Below are 21,560 nucleotides of genomic sequence, written 5' to 3'. Positions count from 1 at the left end.
ATCTTCTGGAATTTTTTTTGAGGATGTAACTAGCAGAGTGGACAAGGGAGAACCAGTGGATGTGGTGTATTTGAACTTTCAAAAGGCCTTTGACAAGGTCCCACATAAGAGATTGGTGTGCAAAATTAAAGCACATGGTATTGGGGGTAATGTACTGATGTGAATAGAGAATTGGTTGGCAGACAGGAAGCAGAGAGTCGGGATAAACGGGTCCTTTTCGGAATGGGAGGCAGTGACTAGTGGAGTGCCGCAGGGCTCAGTGCTGGGACCCCAGCTCTTTACAATATAAATTAATCATTTGGATGTAGGAATTGAGTGTAATATCTCCAAGTTTGCAGATGACAGTAAACTGGGTGGCAGTGTGAGCTGTGAGGAGGATACTAGGAGGCTGCAGGGTGATTTGGACAGGTTAGGTGAATGGGCAAATGCATGGCAGATGAAGTATAATGTGGATAAATGTGAGGTTATCCACTTTGATGGCAAAAACACGAAGGCAGAATATTATCTGAATGGCGGCAGATTAGGAAAGGGGAAGGTGCAACGAGACCTGGGTGTCATGGTACATCAGTCATTGAAAGTTGGCATGCAGGTACAGCAGGCGGTTAAGAAAGAAAATGGCATGTTGGCCTTCATAGCGAGGGGATTTGAGTACAGGGGCAGGGAGGTGTTACTATAGTTGTACAGGGCCTTGGTGAGGCCACACCTGGAATATTGTGTACAGTTTTGGTCTCCTAATCTGAGGAAGGATGTTCTTGCTATTGAGGGAGTACAGCGAAGGTTCACCAGACTGATTCCAGGGATGACTGGGCCAACATATGAGAGACTGGATCAACTGGGCCTTTATACACTGGAGTTTAGAAGAATGAGTGGGAATCTCATAGAAACGTATAAGATTCTGACGGGATGGGACAGGTTAGATGCGGGAAGAATGTTCCCGATGTTGGGGGAAGTCCAGAACCAGGGGACACAATCTTAGGATAAGTGGTAGGCCATTTAGGACTGAGATGAGGAGAAACTTCTTCACTGAGTTGTTAACCTGTGGAATTCCTTGCTGCAGAGAGTCGTTGATGCCAGTTCATTGGATATATTCAAGAGGAAGTTAGATATGGCCCTTATGGCTAAAGGGATCAAGGGGTAGAGAAAGCGGGAAAGGGGTACTGAGGTGAATGATCAGCCATGATCATATTGAATGATGATGCAGGCTCGAAGGGCACCTATTTTCTATGTTTCACTCTAAAAATGAGTTCTTAGGTGACTGAACAGTCTAATACGGGAATTACAGTCTCTGTCGCAGATGGAAAGGAAAGGGTGGGTGGGACTGGTTTGCCGCATGCTCCTTCCACTGTCTGCGCTTGATTTCTGCATGCTCTCTGTGATGAGACTCGAGGTGCTCAGCGCCCTCCTGGATGCACTTCCTCCACTTAGGGCAGTCTTTGGGCCAGGAACTTCCAGATGTCAGTGGGGTGTTGCATTTTATCAAGGAGGCTTTGAGGGTGTCCTTGAAACGTTTCCTCTGCCCACCTTGGGCTCGCTTGCCGTGTGGGAGTTCCTAATTGCTTTGAGAGTCTTGTGTCAGGTTTGTGAACAATGTGGCTCGCCCAGCAGAGCTGGTCGAGTGCGGTCAGTGCTTCGATGCTGGGGATGTTGGCCTGGTCGAGGACACTAATGTTGGTGCGTCTGTCCTCCCAGGGGATTTGCAGGATCTTGCGGAGAAATCGTTGGGGTATCTCTTCAGTGATTTGAGGTGTCTACTGTATATGGTCCACGTCTCTGAGCCATACAGGAGGACGGATATCACTACAGCCCTGTAGACCATGAGCTTGGTGGCAGATTTGAGGGCCAAAGACCGCGCTGGCATACTGGAGGCGGTGTTGAATCTCGTCATCGATGCATGCCCTTGTTGATAATAGGCTCCAGAGATATAGAAAGTGGTCCACATTGTCCAGGGCCGCGCCGTGGATCTTGATGACTAGTTCTGTGTGACGTGGTCAGGCTGGTGGAGGACCTTTGTCTTACGGATGTTTAGTGCAAGGCCCATGCTTTCGTACGCCTCAGTGAAGATGTTGATGATGACTTGGAGTTTGGTCTCTGAATGTGCACAGACGCATGCGTCGTCCGCGTACTGATGTTGGAACGATCTTGGATCTGGCCTGGAGACGACGGAGGTTGAACAGGTTCCCACTGGTTCTGTAGTTTAGTTACACTCCAGTGAAGAGCTTGTTGAGTGTAAGCTGGAGCATTGCAGCGAGGAAGATTGAGAAGAGAGTTGGCGCGATGACGCAGCCCTGCTTGACCCTGGTCCGGATGTGGATTGGGTCTGTAATGGATCTGTTGGTCAGGATCACGGCCTGCATGTCGTCGTGGAGCAGGTGGAGGATGGTGATGAACTTTTGGGGGCAGCCGAAACGGAGGAGAGCGCTCCATAGTCCCTCGCGGTTGACAGTGTCAAAGGCCTCTGTAAGGTCGAAAAAAGGCCATGTACAAGGAAGGGCTGGTGCTGTTCCCTGCATTTTTCTTGCAGCTGTCTCGCTGTAAAAATCATGTCCGTTGTACCCCGAAGAGGACGAAATCTGCAATGAGATCCGGGAGGAGCTCCTCAGCCACAGGAAGAAGGAGGTTGAGGAGGACTCTAGCGACGACTTTCCCAGTGGCTGATAACAGGGAGATTCTTCTGTAGTTGCTGCAGTCGGACTTGTCCCCCCCTTTTTTTTAAAAAAAGGCACTACAAAACAGTGAATGCACCTCAGAAGTAATTCACTGGAGCTGAAACACTTTGGAATGTCCTGAAGGATTTCATAAGTTGCTATATAAATGCAAAGTCTTTATTTTTCTTGCTTCCTCACTCTAAATATGCAATAATTTTGAAGAAAATATGAAATCAAAACTGTGCCAAGTTTGAAAAATTGCAAGGATACTGCTGAGCCCCACACAAAGCAGTAGGCCCCATGGCTGAACTGTAGCAGGCACACTTGTTTAAAGGGAAAGGGCTGCAAGTCAATCAGTTCAGGAGTGCTGCGCCTGTTTAAACCATTCCGGCTCCACAGTAATTACACTCCAGCACTCAGCAGATTGATATGGTCAAGCTTAAACTTCCAGTACATTAGTCATATTCAAAACTGTATCATATAGGTCATTTTGGACTGTGTCCAACAATCTGTCTGTTAACTTGCTGCACAATCTCCCCATCAATCTCCATAATCATTATTGCTTGAATATAGCAGTAAGAATTGTGCCTGACATCCACAATTAGGCATTTGATAAGTGTACAATTTTAAATAAAAACAAAATACAATCCCAGTGTTGCAAAATTCATGCAAGACTTTTGGCCCAGAAACTAATCTGCAATCCTGTCCAGACAGTAAACTTGATCAGCAATTCAGCATCACTGACTGCAGCTGTGCAAAACACACACATAAGTGCGCTCAACATACACTTGCAACTAACAAAGCGGCCCCAGAAACGAGTCAACTAAACCAGGTAAAAAAAATTGTCTAGCTCCAGGTTCCAAGCTCAGTCAGGGCAGCGATAGAGGAGATACAACTGAACTCAACAACCCAATTTAAGGAAAAGAGGAATTTAAAAAAAGTATCCCTGACCCATATCCACTGGCCTTCTGCTGATACTCATGTTGCCAGAGGATGAAGACACGATGAGGAGTTCAACATACGTCAATTTTGGCGATTTGGAAATGGAGAGATAGGGGTAGGGGAAAATGAGGAGAGAGGAGTGGAGATGGAGAAGGAGCAAAGGAGGAAAAGGAATGCAAAGGTACATCTATGTAGCACATTTTAAGACCTCAGGATACCCCAAAGTGTTTCATAGCCACTAAATTATTTTGTTGAAATATATTCATTGTAAGCAAACCAATCCGAACAAAAAGTCCCACAAACAGCAAATGAAGGAAGTGCTTACACCGCAAAGGTCTCACTGCTGCCAGTGCAGAAGTTTTGCTGACCACAATTAGCCCAGGGGCATGTGCCAAGGCCCAGGAAAATAAGGGTCTTCCTGGCTGCTGATCTAAAAAGCAATTTGGCAGTTTTACATTTCTCTGGCAACTATCTGCAGGAGAACTGGGCTACAGAAGCATAACAGTCGAAGAATGATACAATAGCACCTTTTGTCTAGTGCAACAGTACAAAGTTACTTGCTTCATTCTGTTCAGCTTTTCCAGCAGCTGCAAAAATCTGCTCGATTAAAATGGCACCTGTGAAGTCAGAACGGACTTCAAACACTCTAATCATATAGGTATTTCAGAGTTTAATACAAGGTTATATTACAATGTTAGTCAAAGAGGAGAGGAGAGATTTAAAATGGTACAAGTTACCCTCTGAAAGCTGTAATATATACTATATGTCATTGAGTTTCAATCACAGGTTAGAGAGCAGTATTCAAAATCTCTCTCCAAGAGAGACAAATTCCAGAATCTCATTTGTTAAACATCCAATTTTGACTCCTGTATAAGCAAATGTGGCAGCCAATGTGCACACAGAAAGATCCCCACAAATAGCAAATGCAACGATGTCCAGCTAATCTGTTTTTGGTGTTGGCTATGGACAAGTGTATGATGGGAAATGGCGAGAATTCCTCTGCTCCTCTTCAAATAGTGAGATATTGGACGACCAGCTGAACAGGCTAACCAGTCTTGTGTTAACATTTCATCTGAAAGACAGCACCTCCTACAATGCAGTCTTCCTTCAGAACAGCATTGAAATATTAGTCTAAGTCCATAGAGGGATTCCAACCATAATATTCTATGTCAGAGGCAATGGTGCTACCACTGAACTGAATTAGTGGCTGCGGCTAAGGCGAGAGATTGCAACAGAGAAGGAAAGTAACACAAACAAATTTGGATCAAAAACTTCTTGCAAGTTATTCCCGGTAGAGCCTGCCTGTTTATTCACCAGGGGCATTCTGCTGCTCACCATTCAGTTGGAAATAAGATTCCCTTTGAACACTATACATCACTGATAGGTGGTGTTTCACTCACTCTGCCCCATTCTTCACTCAGTACAGCATGACTCGCTAAAACATTTTACAATGCAAGTAGAACAGTGAATGAAGAGCAGGGCTGCTATAAGCTGCACAGGTTGATGTAATTTTTTGTAAATATACCATTAATGTTTTACTGCCAAGCAGGCCCACAGTATGTCTTGTTTTCTTTTCTCATGTCTAGGTTAAATGAGAAATGCTCCTTCAGATATGTAGCAAATCAAAGGTTTTTTATTTCACTTCCAATTTGCTGAACTTGCATGATTGCATTTCAAATTCTGCGAATATGCACTTTTCAGAAAATACCTAAGGAGCACTAATTGAACCCGCCATGTTTGAACTTCCTTCCTGAAGACTTATAAAAAAAAAAGGAACGACAATAATCATGAGTGATTTTAACCGTCATATTAATTGGACAAATAAAATTGGCCAGGGTAGCCTTGAGGAAGAGTTCACCCGGGATAGTTTCCTTTAACAGTATGTTGCTGAACCAACCAGGGAGCAGGCTATCTTAGATCTGGTACTGTGTAATGGTGTAATGAGACAGGATTAATAAACAATCTTCTAGTAAAGGATCCTCTTGGAATGAGTGACCATAGCATGGTTGAATTTCAAATTCAGTTGGAGGGTGAGAAAGTTGGATCTCAAACCAGTGTCCTGATCTTAAATAAAGGAGACTATAAAGGTATGAAGGTAGAGTTGGCTAAAGTGTACTGGGAAAATAGATTAAAGGGTGGGACAGTTGATGAGCAGTGGGGGACATTTAAAGAGATATTTCATAACTCTGAACAAAAATATGTTCCACTGAGAAGGAAGGACTGTAAGAGAAGGGATTACCATCTGTGGCTAACAAAGGAAATAAGGGATGGTATCAAATTGGAAACATAACGGCATACAAAGTGGCCAAAACTAATGGGAGGTCAGAAGATTGGGAAATGTTTAAAAGCCAACCAAGAATGACTAAAAAAAAAAAATAAGGAAGGGGAAAATAGATGAAAGTAAACTAGCACGATATTTAAAAACAGATAGTAAGTGTTTCTACAGGTATATAAAAAGGAAAAAAAAAAAGAGTGGCTTAAGTAAATGTAGGTCCCTTAGAGGATAATGGGAACAGGGAAATGGCAGACATTGAACAAATATTTTGTATCAGTCTTCAAAGTAGAAGACACTAAAAACATCCCAATAGTGGATAATCAAGAGGTTAACTGTAGGGAGGAACTTAAAACAATCACTATCACTAAAGTAGTAGTAGTTGGCAAAATAAAAGGGACCAACGGTGGACAAGTTCCTTGGACCTGATAGCTTGCATCCTAGGGTCTTAAAAGAAGTGGCTGCAGAGATGGTGGATGCATTGGTTGTAATTTACCAACATTCTTTGGATTCTGGGGAGGTTCCAGCAGATTGGAAAACAGGAGGAAATGTAACACCCCTGTTTAAAAAAGGAGGCAGACAGAAAGCAGGAAACTACAGACCAGTAAGCGTAACGTCTGGAGTTGGGAAAATGCTGGAGTCATTATTAAGGAAGCTGTAGCAGGACATTTGTTAAAGCATAGTTCAATCAAGCATGGTTTTATGAAAGGGAAATCATGTTTGATAAATTTGCTGGAATTCTTTGAGGATGTAACGAGCAGGGTGGATAAAAGAGAACCAGTGGATGTGGTGTATTTGGATTTCCAGAAGGCATTTGATAAGGTGACACATAAAAGGTTACTGCACAAGATAAAAGTTCACAGGGTAATATTAGCATGGATAGAGGCTTGGCTAACTAACAGAAAACAGAGTCGGGATAAATGGGTCATTTTCCGGTTGGCAAACAGTAACTAGTGGAGTGCCGCAGGGATCAGTGTTGGGTCCTCAACAATAATTGACTTGGATGAAGGGACCGAGTGTAATGTAGCCAAGTTTACTGATGATACAAAGATGGGTGGGAAAGCAAATTATGAGGACGACATAAAAAAATCTGCAAATGGATATAGACAGGCTAAGTGAGTGGGCAAAAAGTTGGCAGATGTTGTATAATGTGGGAAAATGTGAGGTTATCCACTTTGGCAGAAAGAATAGAAAAGCAAATTATTTTTTAAATGGAGAAAAATTGCAAAGTGCTGCAGTACAGAGGGACCTGGGTATCCTTGTGCATGAAACTAGTATCCAGGTACAGCAAATAATCAGGAAGGCAAATGGAATACTGGTCTTTATTGCAAAGGGGATGGAATATAAAAGCAGAGAAATCCTGCTACAACTGTACAGGGTATTGGTAAGGCCACACGTAGAGTACTGTGTACAGTTTTGGTCTCCGTATTTAAGGAAGGATATACTTGCATTGGAGGCTATTCAGAGAAGGTTCACTAGGTTGATTCCGGAGATGAGGGGGTTGACTTATGAAGATAGGGTGAGCCTATACTCATTGGAGTTCAGAAGAATGAGGGGTGATCTTATCGAAACATATAAGATAATGAGGGGGCTCGACAAGGTGGATGCAGTGAGGATATTTCCACTCATAGGGGAAACTAGAACTGGGGGCATCGTCTTGGAATAAAGGACTTCCCATTTAAAACTGAGTTGAAGAGGAATTTCTTCTAGGGTTGTAAATCTGTGGAATACTCTGCCCCAGAGAGCTGTGGACGCTGGGTCATTGACTATAGTTAAGGCGGAGATAGACAAATTTTTTAAGCGATGAGGGAATAAAAGGATATTGGGAGCGGGCAGGGAAGTGGAGTTGAATCCATGATCAGATCAGCCATGATCTTATTAAAAAGCGGAGCAGGCTCGAGGGGCCAAATGGCCTACTACTTCTCCTATTTCTTATGTTCTTATGTTCCTCTTTGGCTTTGAATAAACCAAACACACACGGTTTCTAATTTCCATCATCTATAGTAGCTTCTGCGCATTTAGAAAGTTAAACCTGCAAAACATAATTAAACACACTGCACAGAATGCTTAACATTCAATACTGTAACTATCCAGATAACCTCAATACCCTAACACAAGCCAAATGATGTAAAGGAGTCAAAGCAACATCAGTGACCGAAAAAGTACCTTCCCTCTGCCCCCATCCATACAGACTCCTGTTGTAAAGCAGTAAACGAGGTTCAACTACCATGTCCATTCATTACTATACTTTTCACCCAAATAATTATAAAAATTAAATTCTAAGGGTTTTCAGTTCGTTTGTAATTCAATCCATTGGGATAGCAGAACATGACAAAACGCTTAAAAGTCAAATTACACATAAATTACAAGTGTATTCATCTCCTCGCAAGTAGGTGCAGGTTAGTCCTCAAAGAGTTAAGGAAAGAAATATCCAATATGATCACCAGGATTAGCAGCACACTTAAGACAGGGAAGTATGAGTCATATTGAGAGCAGGTGGCCTTTAAAGCAATGCTGCTATAGGAAGCTGCCATCTCTTCCATGGGTCAGATGGTTTACTTAAAAGAGTTGTCAGTCAGGACTGATTTTCTGTGATGAATGAAGCCAAGCATTCTGCAATACAGTCTTTATGCTCAGCCTAATTGAACACCAAATCTTGCATCTGTAACCTAGAATGTTATTAAAGCCGCATTATAAAGTTATCAAAACTTAGCTTTTACCTTTCACAAATACAGGTTGATCCATTTCATCAGAACGAAACTTGAACAACCTGCTTCACAGATATACTTCCTCAAGAAGGAAGAAAGTAGCATTATGCAGTCAGTATTGGATAACGAGGATTAGCAGCAATGTTTCAGAAAACAAAGGCACATACAGTACACAAAACAAAGAGATGCACATCAGTGCAGTTTAAACAGGAGACTGCCAGATGGCTTTCCAATGGAAAACACTCCATTTTGCTGGAGCTATGTTGGCTCTGTTTTACAATGATTCTACAAATAGAGCAAAACATGAACCGGGAAAGATTCCCAGTTATTGAATTTTACATGCTGCTATTGCCGCACTCTAATTTTTTTTAAATAAAGGGAACAGCATCTCTACATAAGTTTAAGATAATCACAAAAAGAATTAGAGGTTAGAAAAATATTCTTTACACAGATGGTGTTTATAACTGTTGAAGTAGAGTCCATAAGTTACTATAAAAAATAATTTGATATTTGCATGAAAAAAAGATTACAGGATATTAGAAGCACACAGGAATATGGGATTAGATTAGATGGCCCATGTGAAGAAAAACACTGCCTCAGCAGAGCTGTCCAACATTGAATAAAGTCCAACTAACTGTCCATGGGGGAAAAAAATTGAATATATGCGGTTTTGAGGCGCTAATATTGCTAGGTTGCCATGGTTAGCGCCAGGAGAGTTTTAGCACCGGTGATACCCATATTAATTTTTAGCACCCCAAGAGTGGAGCGCGGAGGGAAGCATTCCACACTTCGCTTAGGATGCTAAGCCGTTAGCACTACTGAAGTTCTGCCGCTAAAATACCTGCATCCTGGCGCTCAGAGGTTAGCTGGAAAACATAAAAACTTTCTTTTTTAAATTGAAATTCAACTAATTTAAACATCAGGAACTTCAAATAAAGTAAAATCAATGCAAATATAAAGTTAAATAAAATCTGTAAAACTTACCTGACACACCAATACCTTTCATTAGTACCCTGGGACAGCTCTGCACGCCTGCTTTCTCTGACAACATTAGCACCAAGCGGTAAGACAGGCGGAAAACATTCAAGTTGGCTTCTGTGGTGTTGCACATTGGCGCAACCTTCCCTGGCGCTAAGCATTAGCGCCGCCAATAAAAGCCTAATCAAGTTTGTGAGCGGCGCTAATATCACTGCGCCCGGGCGATAAACCTTTACCGCCCCTCGCGAGCGCTACAGGTGGCGCTAAGCTATTCAATTTTTGGCCCCACATAAGTGCACAAGTCAATGACTACACTGTTTATTTTAAATCAGCCGTATTTCTTTGGTTTCTCCCATATTTTTTTTGCTCATTCGCCACCAATTGATTCTCCACATTTGAAATGCTGCCCACTTACGGACATTACACAATTTTCTGGTGGCTTAGGACCAATAAGTCAAGTGGGCTGGTTGATTCTTGATCTGTGGTGAGTTAGTTGATCTCAGCACACTCCCTACTGCTTCCTGAGGTACGGTAGGATTGAGATCATCTGTGATGTCCTACACAGTTGAATAGATGGTCAACGTTCATTGCATACAGGCTCACACACGAAGAATAACCATTTGGATGAGGTATAGGACTGCTGGCATCCATTGAATTATACTCTTCCCCATATCTCCCCACCCCATCACCACTACCCCCGCCCCTCCCTCCCTCCCTCCCTCCGCCCCTCCCCCCTTTCCCCATCCCACCCCCGCCCCTCCCCCTCCCCGCTCTTCCCCCCCCCCCCCCCCGCTTTACAAACAACTCCTTTAATTGCTGCATAATCCATGCTACATCTGCATGACCATCCTCTTTAGCATCTCACCTGCCACTCCTAAACTCTTTGAAGGTGGGAACTTCTGAGTGTTTCCCCATTCCACCCCAAAGACATTGATGGGGAAGGTAGAACAGAACAAAAGTGCAAGACTAAAAACAGCCTCAACAGTGCAGGCATGACAAATGTCAGTCGGTGCTAAATCCAGAGGGGATAAACATGGGAAACGAGCAAACGAGAATATAAACAGAAAATACTGGAAACACAGTCAAGCAGCTGGTCACATTCTTCTCCTCCACCCCCTTATTCCTTTGCTCTGCACTTGCTTAAAAACAGTTAAACATAGAAACATAGAAAAATAGGTGCAGGAGTAGGACATTCGACCCTTCGAGCCTGCACCACCATTCAATATGATCATGACTGATCATGCAACTTCAGTACCCCTTTCCTGCTTTCTCTCCATACCCCTTGATCCCTTTAGCCGTAAGGGCCATATCTAACTCCCTTTTGAATATATCCAATGAACTGGCATCAACAACTTTCTTTGGTAGAGAATTCCACAGGTTCACAACTCTTAGTGAAGAAGTTTCTCCTCATCTCAGTCCTAAATGGCTTAACCCCCTTATCCTTAGACAGTGACCCCCGGTTCTGGACTTCCCCAAATCTCGAACTTCTTCTGGTTCGGATGAAAGGTCATCGACCTGAAATGTTGGGGCCGAAATTCAGCACCGCTGGAAACCTGGCGCTCCTCCCAACTTTTGGGGCCATTACCGCCAAAAAATTTGCGCCGGTGGACTGATCCATATTCAGCTCCAAAAGTCAAAAAACAGGTTCCAGCACTAAGGAACCTTTCCAAAGTGCATTTTTCAGCGGTATGGCTGTCTTAATTGAAGCGGAATTCCCACAGAGAAACAGGGAGACCAAGCAGACAGGTCATAAATAATGTGTAGAATGAAATAGCACAGGTGGTGTCAGGCACCTCCATATATCAGAGGACTCCAGTGCAGTACAGGAAGAGATTCCACGACATCATCCGGCTTATGAAAGTGAGTACCTCTTCCACCAACTGCTGACCTTGCATCTGCGAGACTCTCTTTCAACATGCTCTTATTTCCCATACTCAATGTTTAGTCACTCAAGCAGCATTTCATTGCTCACGCCTATAATATATAGTGTGTTCTCGCAATGGAGGCTCCCTTTCATGTCTCACTTTCAGCTGCATGTTATGGATAAACACTGTGCACTCATTTCTGATGCACCATCACAGTCGTACTCACCAACCATGCTTTCTTTTGCAGGCTAAACTGGCCGAGCTAAGGATGACCGGGGGCGGCGACACAGACACACAGGTGCTCACACCTTTAGAGCAGAGGGCTCAGGCGTTGGTCGGCAGCTATGCTGCATTCCCTGTGGTTGACGATCGCGCTGATGCCGACATGGATAAGTAAAGGCCCTCCTTGAATGCACTCTCTCCTTCAATGCGCTAGCGCCAACTGTTCCTTTCCTTCATGGAAGTCTGCTAGTTGCATCCTCCATGCCTTCATACCCCACCTTCCCCTCACGGCAGCCCTTGTCCCTTTTATGCTTGTGGATGAAACACCAAGTGGCAGCACAATACAGCACAGAATGGAATGGACACACCACCTGAGAGACCAGCTGCAGGCCTGAAGCACAGGCCTGTGGACAGAAGCCCTTCGATCTCGATAAGCACTGATGATGAGATTAAGGCCTCAAGTGATGGAGAGCATTGTCAGCAATCCCCGGCTCATCCAGACAACTGATGAGAAAGAGGACACAGATGACACACGGGTGTCACTGCTTCTACCCACACCACAGGTACTGGTGGCAGTGCGCGGTCTGTAGTTGGTGGGGCGGCACTGGGTATTGCACCAGGGACTAGTGGGTTGCAGCATGGTGACGGGGTGAGGCAAGCTCAGGTGCCACCTCTCCGGGGGTGGGGGGAGTCCGCACTGGAGTTCTGCCGTCGAGGACTCAGATGATACCATCGACGTGGTGGCTTAAGAGAAGGATGGAGGCCATGCATTGCCAGATGTTGCGGCCACTGACATGGAAGCCAGAAAGGCTGCTGAAAGTAGTCAGGAGTGTGGAGGAGTCAGCTTCCCGTATAGTCGACAACTCTGCACACACCATGGAGCCCATCACTGCCAGTGTGCAGGCAATGGTGGAGTCCCAGAGTGTCTGTGAGGATCCATCTGTGATGCTACAACCTGCAGGTGATGTGGAAGCTGCCACTTCGGCACAGGCATGAGCGAACGATCGCATCGGTGCTGGAATGGAGAGGATGGCCACGGCCTTGGAAGCTCAGAATGCTCTTATGCTCTCTGGGCAACAGGCCACGGAGTGTCTTAGTGCTGCCATGGAGCTTCAAACTGCAGCCATCTCTGGTGGATTTGAGACTCTGGCTGTTCTCAGCTCGATGCCACATGACACCTCAGTGTTGAGTTTGCGTCTGGGTCCAACACGGGGGCCTTCTGGTCTTGCGTCATCGCACCGGATCTCCCTCAGCTTGGTGATGGCGTTAAGGTTTCGCCCCGGGGGAGTGATGCAGGCTCCTTGGACCAAGATGCTGATGATGCACTCCCTCAGGATCGCAGCATTCCTGGCCCCAGACCTGTCAGTCCGCCAGTGCCTCCACGCATGGTTCCACCCAAGCCAAGCCAGACTACACCCTCCATGTTAGGGTAGGAACGCGTAAGAGGTGTTATAAGGACATGCACAAGGATAAGACATGATTATTGGTGTTAGTTCATGGTAGTCTTTTTGTTTACGTTGTGTTTTTGCACTGAATTGAATATTTTGATAAATCTTTATTTTTGGCACATATCTGGCCAGGTGTTTCACTTGGGAGAGGGTGATTATGCAGATTGCGATGGCCATTGAAAGTGGGAGATGAAAGGTCATATGTGGATGGGATTATCTGAAGCGAGGAGCTATGAGACTGCGCTGGGGACAACGCCTCCTAGCTCGGTGGCGACAGGAATCCTCCTCCACCTCTTCCTTCTCATCAGGTGGTCCTACCGGCTCGACCACCAGCGGCTGTCCCCTCATGGTCAGGTTGTGCGGCATGCAGCAGACCACGACGAATATGGAGACCCGTTGAGTAGAGTACTGCAAGGCGCCACCAGACCGGTCCAAGCAACATAACCTCTGCAGTGCTGGATGATGCACCTGGTGCCACAATGAGCATCACTATCGGCATGCTCTGGTGCTGTCCTGGGGTTCTGCAGTGGAGTAAGTAGCCAAGTGGACAGGGGATATCCCTTGTCCCCAAGCAGCCATCCACAATCCTGATTTGGGCCTGTGAAGGGGGCAGGCACACTGGTCTGGCGCAGAATGAAGGAATCATGGCTGTTTCCTGGGTATCTCGCATCAACTGCCATGATCCGATGATGGTGGTCACACACGAGCTGCACATTCAGCGAGTCGAACCCCTTGCGGTTCACAAAGATCTCGACGTGATGTAGTAACGCCCTCTGCCCAATGTGCGTGCAGTCGAGGGCACCCTGCACCCTCGGGAAGCCTGCAATTCGGGAAAATCCAGCCTGCTGCTCCACCTGCTTGTCCCTTGTGATGTGGAAGGAGATGTACTGCACCCTTCTCCTGTAGAGTGCATCAGTGACCTGTCGGATGCACCGATGTGCGGAGAATTGCGAGATTTTGCCAATGTCTGCAGTGGCAGACTGGAAAGACCCCATGACATAAAAATTCAACATGATGGTGACCTTGGTCTCTATGGTCAGTGCACTCCTCAGCGTTGTGTGAGGCCGGAGATCTTCTCGCAGGACAGTGCAGAGCTCCCAGAGTACGTCTTTCCTAAATCTTAGCCTTTGCAGGCATTGCTCATCACTGAGCTGGAGAAAGGAGAACTGAGGTCTGTAGACCCTTTGAGGGTAGGGCCTCCTTCCCCCACCTCTGCATTGCCCACCTTCCCTGGCAGCTGGATAATGCCCATCTCCCTGGTCCTCATGATTCTCGGGCGCCTCTGGAGGCTGTTGCTGGCAAGGCTCCTGGCCCATTATTTGGTTGGAGGGTGGGAGGTCGGCATACCTCATCCTCCTCCTGACACCATCTCCCACCTGGTCTCGCACCCTAGCTTCAGGTCTGTACACATCTGCAGGCCCTTCTCTCTGTTGGGCAGCCATGGCTGCTGCCTCCCTTGCTCGCTGTCTCTCTAGACATCGCTGAGGGCGACGGCTTCTCCTGTGTGTCGCCCTGCGTCTGCCCAGGTGTACCCCTGCCCATTCTTTTTCAAGCTGCACCCTGCCAAGCAGGCCTCTGGAGCACAGAATGAGGCCTACAGGCCTCCACTAAAGACTGCGAGCTGAAAGTCCTCAGAACTCTCACAAAACCTATGACCACCACTCAGCAGGTTCAATGCAGGCAAAAAAACAAAACTTCTCTTCAAAAATCGCCCCGATCGCGGGAATAGTCCGTTGACCTTGTCCAGTGGTGTCACGTTCCACGGCAAAGTGGACCGCACAAAAACCTGAGGGGTCATTGCCAAAAAAAAAACCTCACTTTTTCCACCTGAATATGGGTGGGGTGGCCACATAGCAGCCCGAATCCCTTTACCACGACTTCACCCCGCCGATTTGGCAGAAGTGCGCACCGCTGGAACCCCACCCCCCAGAGCTGAATATGGTTTGGGGGAGGGACAATACACTGGAACGCGGCAGACAATAGTTTTTCAGATCAGCCGCCGAAAACCCACGTTAACGGTCCCACCAGGGACACTGAATTTTGGCCCCGTTAACTATTTTTCTCTTCACAGATGCTGCCTGACCTGCAGAGTATTTCCAGCATTTTCTGATTTAATTTCAGATTTCCAGCATCCAGAGTATTTTGCTTTTGAACAAGGTTCCATGGGCCCGTTGTCTCAGGCTTTCATTACGAGATACCAACACACCAAACCCTGAACCTTTAATTTAATTTACTTCTTCAAAATTAGAGATCTTAAATGATACAACAAATAAAGACTCAGGATTATTTTTCATCTTTGTTTATCCACTTCTAGATCAATACCTGATGACTATAATTTAAACGAGGGAGAGCAAGGTACAAAAGCCACTCCCTCCATACCAGAACAGAGTGAAGTGTGGGAGTCCCTCCAATCCAGATATTACAATCAACTCAAGCTCAAGCCAGTGAACATCACTGCCGTAGACTTTTATGAGTTTTCATTCCAGAGATGGATTTTTAAAAATCTCTCACTTTTAACTTTCTCATCCTCAAATACCATTTCCCAGTAGAGACTATGGGCAGCTGATGATGATGACTTCTTAGGCCAATTCTGCTTTTTGAGAGACACTAGATTAAGTACACGAGAGCAGTTCTTTTACATTGGCCTCAGAGAGCCATTTGACACATGAGCATCCACTCCCAGCAACAACTCCAATATAAAGCTGCCAGATTTGCTACCGGGAAGACATTTGTGACCAGGTTTTAAAATGACTGAGGTCGGTAAACCTACACTAAAATAGCTTACACTAAACCAATGCTGTTCATCACAGGCATTTTAAAATAGAGCCAATCACTTATATTTGGCAAAGATATGGGTCCCGAGCTTGGTGCACTCACCGCCCACTGCCGCCTAGTTTTTTGGGCGGTCTCCCCTCGGTGCCAGTTTCCCGGCGGGAGGGGAGGACCGCTGGGAACCGCCGGCTGACATCTGCGAGCATGCAAGGCGCGCAAGTGCCCTCCTGCCCGCCGAGCTGCCAGTTTGCTCCGGACGGGAGTCGGCGGCAGCAGGAAGAAGGACCATGCGTGGAGGCAGGTCTAACCTCAACGGTAAGCATGAAGACCGGCAAAAAAAGATTAGTAAACTTCTTTAATTTTTTTTTAAAACAGCGATTCATGTGGATGGGATCCCCTGAAGGTTTTCCAGTGGGATTTTGTGTGTAATTGTTTTTTTCTCCCCCTTTCCTGGGCCCGACTCAATCCTCGGTGGCACTTTGGCGAGCATTGCATTTGCCGCCGAGATTGGGAGCTTCCGCCCGCTGCCGCCCACATTCAGGGCGCAAGTCATTTTTTTGCCCCCGGGCAGTCTTTGCAGATCTTTCTGAGCAATCTCCCTGCCAAAGTACCGCCAGGTCTCCCTTTGGACGCCTCTTGGGTAGGCCTTAGCTTTGACCAAGTTCGGGCCCATGGAAACTAAGTTACAAGAAAACTGCTTTTAAATACAAAGTAGAACTTTAATGATTAGCAGGGGAAAGACCATTAAAGGCAAATCCTTTTTTTTTAAAAATGGACCCAAAGTTTCATTAGGGTTAAAATCTAACCGAGCATTTCTACAGGGAGTTGGTAAATTAGTGTTCACAGCAAGAACACTAATTTACCAACTCCATAGATAGTGTTCTCTAACTACTCTGATTTTAGACCATGCATGATTTTGAACACCTTTTATCAAATCTCCTCTCAACCTGCTCGGAACTAAGGAGAGCAACCCCAGCTTCTCCAGTCCCATCATAAGATACCATGAAACAATGTTGTTGAAAAAGTATTGGTAATATTCATAATACTACACTAATTTATAATATTCCACATTGCATGTATGCGGAATCCCAGCAGACTCTCCGGTAATGCTGCTCACTGAGTTGGAGAACGAATTTCACGGCCTAGGAGAAGGTGCAGCGGTGATTTACTAGAATGGTACCGGGGATGAGAGATCTCAGTTATGTGTAGAGACTGGAGAAACTGGAATTTTTCTTAGAGCAGAGAAGGTTATGGGGAGATTTAATGGAGGTGTTCAAATTTTGAAGAGTTTTGATAGAGTAGATAGGGAGAAACTGTTTCCACTGGCAGGAGAGACGCAACCAAAGAATTTAGGGTAATTGGCAAAAGAACCCGAGGGGAGATGAGACATATGTTTTTGCAGTGTGATATGATCTTGAATGGGTGGTGGAATCAGATTCAATAATAACTTTGAAAAGGGAATTGGATAAATACGTAAAGAAAAATTTGCAGGGCTATAGGGCAAGAGTGGGGCTAATTGGTTAGGTTTTTCAAAGAGCCAGCACAGGCACGTTGGGCCGAATGGCCTCCTTCAGTGCTGTATGATTCTATGATGCGCCTTATAATAACTGGGTGTTAACAGCAAGTAAATGTGTGAGACTTGCAGAAAAATATTTAATATATTATAGATTGTTTAAAGCTTTTTGTGATAGTTTTGCAAGCTGTAAAGGAAGGATGATCCTTGGGTACCGCAAGATTCATTGCTGGGACCCCAGCTATTTAAAATATACATCAATGATTTAGATGATGGCATTGAGTGTAATATCTCCAAGTTTGCAGATGACACTAAGCTGGGTGGCGGTGTGAGCTGTGAGGAGGATGCTAAGAGGCTGCAGGGTGATTTGGACAGGTTAGATGAGTGGGCAAATGCATGGCAGATGCAGTATAATGTAGATAAATGTGAGGTTATCCACTTTGGTGGCAAAAACAGGAAGGCAGAATATTATCTGAATGGTGACAGATTAGGAAAAGGGGAGGTGCAATGAGACCTGGGTGTCATGGTACATCAGTCATTGAAAGTTGGCATGCAGGTACAGCAAGCGGTGAAGGCGGCAAAATGGCATGTTGACCTTCATAGCGAGGGGATTTGAGTATTGGAGTAGGGAGGTGTTACTGCAGTTGTACAGGGCATTGGTGAGGCCACACCTTGAATATTGTGTTCAGTTTTGGTCTCCTAGTCTGAGGAAGGACATTCTTGCTATTGAGGAGTGCAGTGAAGGTTCACCAGACTGATTCCCGGGATGGCAGGACTGACATATGAAGAAAGACTGGACCAACTAGGCTTATATTCACTGGAATTTAGAAGAATGAGGGGGGATCTCAAAGAAACATAAAATTCTGACGTGATTGGACAGGTTAGATGCAGGAAGAATGTTCCCGATGTTGGGGAAGTCCAGAACCAGGGGTCACAGTCTAAGGATAGGGGGTAAGCAATTTCAGACCGAGATGAGGAGAAACTTCTTCACTCAGAGAATTGTGAACCTGTGGAATTCTCTACCACAGAAAGTTGTTGAGGCCAGTTCGTTAGATATATTCAAAAGGAGTTAGATGTGGCCCTTACAGCTAAAGGGATCAAGGGGTATGGAGAGAAAGCAGGAAAGGGGTACAGAAGTTGCATGATCAGCCATGATCTTATTGAATGGTGGTGCAGACTCGAAGGGCAGAATGGCCTACTCCTGTACCTATTTTCTATGTTTCTATGAAACAAGTCTCTTGCACTACCCCAGATAACGAAACACAAAAATATAGGCTTTTCCTCAGGATTTTTAAATACGGAGCATCCTCAAACCTCTGGTCTCATTGTCTTTCATAGTCATGGTGGCAAAAGTAAAAAAAAACATGCAGGGAACCCATCATGTCTGTCCCTGTACGATGTGTTGCCAGAGAAAGTTGGTCAGGCTGTAGTCAGGCAGAACATATAGCTACAGTCCTGTAGACTGGCAGAGCTCCAAAACAGCAGGCCTGGCAAAGGGGTAAAGTGAGACGCTGGCCTCCCCTCCACTATTTTGTTGTGAAATGAGAGGGTTTTTTTTGCTCATCATCTCCACCCACTTCCCCGCCCCACCCCCAAGAAAAAAAAAAGGAAAAAGAAAACCTGTAGTTTGGTTTTTGTTATTAACAATAGGATTCTTGGATGGCTCTTTTATAGTTCCTTCTTTCCAAGTGGTGTTGGCCATCACAGCTCTGATGCTTTTTTGAAAAGCATTCGGCAAAAGAGCCTTAGCACCTGGACGGGAGTGTGTTACGATGGCGTAACATAATCAAGGAGCTCAGATGACATGAACCAGAGGCTGAGGTACAGCTTTTCAGCACATAATGCAAGCTAGCTTTCTTCTCTATTCATATAAAAACACACAACAATCATCATAGGAAAGGAGTTAAGAGTCCATTGAGATTACTGCAGTGTACCAATGTATAATTTGCATCAATAATTGAAAAGGTACCAACTTTCAGTGGTAAAACACTACAAATATTCAGAAACTAGAATTTAAAATAACGTGAAACTAAAAATTTGTACTGTATATATTTCTATGACTGGTTTCTTAATGTCAAAAGAAAGTTGTTTTGACATAGGTGACCCATGTGGAGAAATGCAACAGTACAGATTTAATGGGCCAAATGGCCTGCTTTTGCCCCGTAAGATTCTATATGGTTCGTAGCCCCATGGAAAATCTTTCAGAATTACAAGACCAAGTGTTGCTGAGCAACCATCAACTAAAAGAATTAACAAAGTTATTTTTGGTTTAAAACCTTCTTGCATTACCAAGGTGTTCACTAGTGGATGCAATATACCAAAATGATAATAGGCAATAAATCAAGGAATCACTGGATTCTTAAACAGAACATCCTTTTATAAAGGAATTTCCTATACAGATATTTGCTATTGAATCAACTATGGGAACAAATTATAAGAGTTTGTAATGTGCCATATACAGTGTATAGAGATTACATATACCAACTGGGCATAGTAAATCAATGGAAGGAGCTGCTGCATGTGGAGCTACTGATTCAACAGCAGCCTCTGAACAGGCCAAAAGGTCACGAACTTCAAAGAATCTTCAAAATATTGTTTTGTTTGGGGAGAAGGAAAAACCTGTGCAGCCTTTTCCTCAGTGATAATGACATGAACAACTACTGCATCATACATCTTATTTTAATTATCTATTTCCAAACATCTGTTACCATGTTGTTACTGGGGGCCAATGGCCCAACTATGTAACCTCAGAATGGGGTTACTTGTATAGTTGCTCTCACTCAACTCTCTGGCCTCTTTCCTGCCCCCTCCTCCAACGAGACAACCATCCCCCTGGCCCAGGCAGCCTCAGCTTCCTGGCCAATCCCTCTTCCCACATCCAGGCAGCCCCATGCAATGTCACGTATTCTGCAAGTCCTCTCAACCCTTCAAATACACGCTGCCCTAAACCCAGCAGGGCCTCCACCTCCCTACTCGCTCTCAAATGTTGCAGTACTGGGCGCACCATTTCGGGCTGTAGCGCCCAGTGTTGGATTCAGGCGCGACTGTGACAGGAAAACCATGCAGCATAACCCAGCCTCAGCCCACCCCCTCCATTCCATTCTTTATACCCAGGGACAGATTTAATCATTTCTGCAACAATCAGAGATTTAACAACCACAGGGGAAGAAATTAAGTGGAAAAGATTCACAAAGAAAGAGGGGCAGGTGGAAAAAATTAAGAGTGGAAAACAAGCAGAGTTACAGAGATTTATTTTTTAATTACCCATGAGTAATGCCAAAAGACATAATTTTTTCGATGTTGTTTCCAAAAGTGGAAAATGGAGACTGGATCTCTTTAACTAGTTGGAATAAATGACACAAATTGCTACAAGCTTCCTTGAATAGTACAACTTAACTATCTGACAGAACAAAAGATAACCGAGAACCTGAGATCTGATAGGAATTTATACTGCCCAAGTCTGCTATTTCGTTTCTAACCCTGATCGAATTGGAGCAGGCCCTATGTACCAACAACTAGAGGTCTGAGAGAATCCGTTCCTACAACACTCCCTTAGAGCAAAGAGGGTGGGGCAGCAGAAGCAAGCCTTTAATGCAATAAGCCTGTTCCAGGCAGATAAAACAAGATCATAGCAAAATAAAGAGCCACGGGAAATAATCTATTCAACTTAATAACTGGATATGACTAACATTTTATTTTTATGAACTGTGCCAATAGTTTTTAGATCTCACAAAAAGATAATAGTGGGTCAATTTAATTGTTTCCTCACACCCTCCTAGCCTATAACTAGCGCTTTATGTGGAGATAAATGTTTATCAACACTGGACCTCACTCAAATAGTCTTTCCCAAGCCTCAGTCCTGTAACCAAAGTGTAGAATGCAAAATGCCACATCAGCTATCTCAGTACAGATCAGAGATCGAGACGAAAACTTCCTAGTCTAACAGAGAATGTTACAAATGTACAGCTCATCAGTCAGCATCTGTAAAGAGAAAATAAATGTTGGGTACAACACTCTTCCTCAGAAATCAGACTAACACTTTTGGCTGCAAGAATGCCAAGCTTTGATGAAAGGTTACACCTGAAACATCAACCCGTTTTCGGATTGCAGATTCTAACTGACCTGTTGTGCATTTCCACAATGTTCTGTTGTATGAGATTTCCAACATTTGATCATTTTTTTTTTTTTTAAAACC

The 21,560-nt window shown here is 44.7% G+C and overlaps 1 protein-coding gene across 1 annotated transcript in view; it reads right to left on the bottom strand.

Moving 5' to 3' along the window:
- Positions 1-21,560, bottom strand: part of LOC139264363 (protein Jumonji-like) — a 447,980-nt gene that overhangs the window by 313,773 nt on the left and 112,647 nt on the right. The window lies entirely within an intron of this gene.

Source organism: Pristiophorus japonicus, chromosome 5 (genome assembly GCF_044704955.1).
Source record: "Pristiophorus japonicus isolate sPriJap1 chromosome 5, sPriJap1.hap1, whole genome shotgun sequence".
Lineage (NCBI taxonomy): Eukaryota > Metazoa > Chordata > Chondrichthyes > Pristiophoridae > Pristiophorus > Pristiophorus japonicus.
Note: the sequence above shows the minus strand (reverse complement) of the source record. Positions and strands in the feature narration are given on the sequence as shown.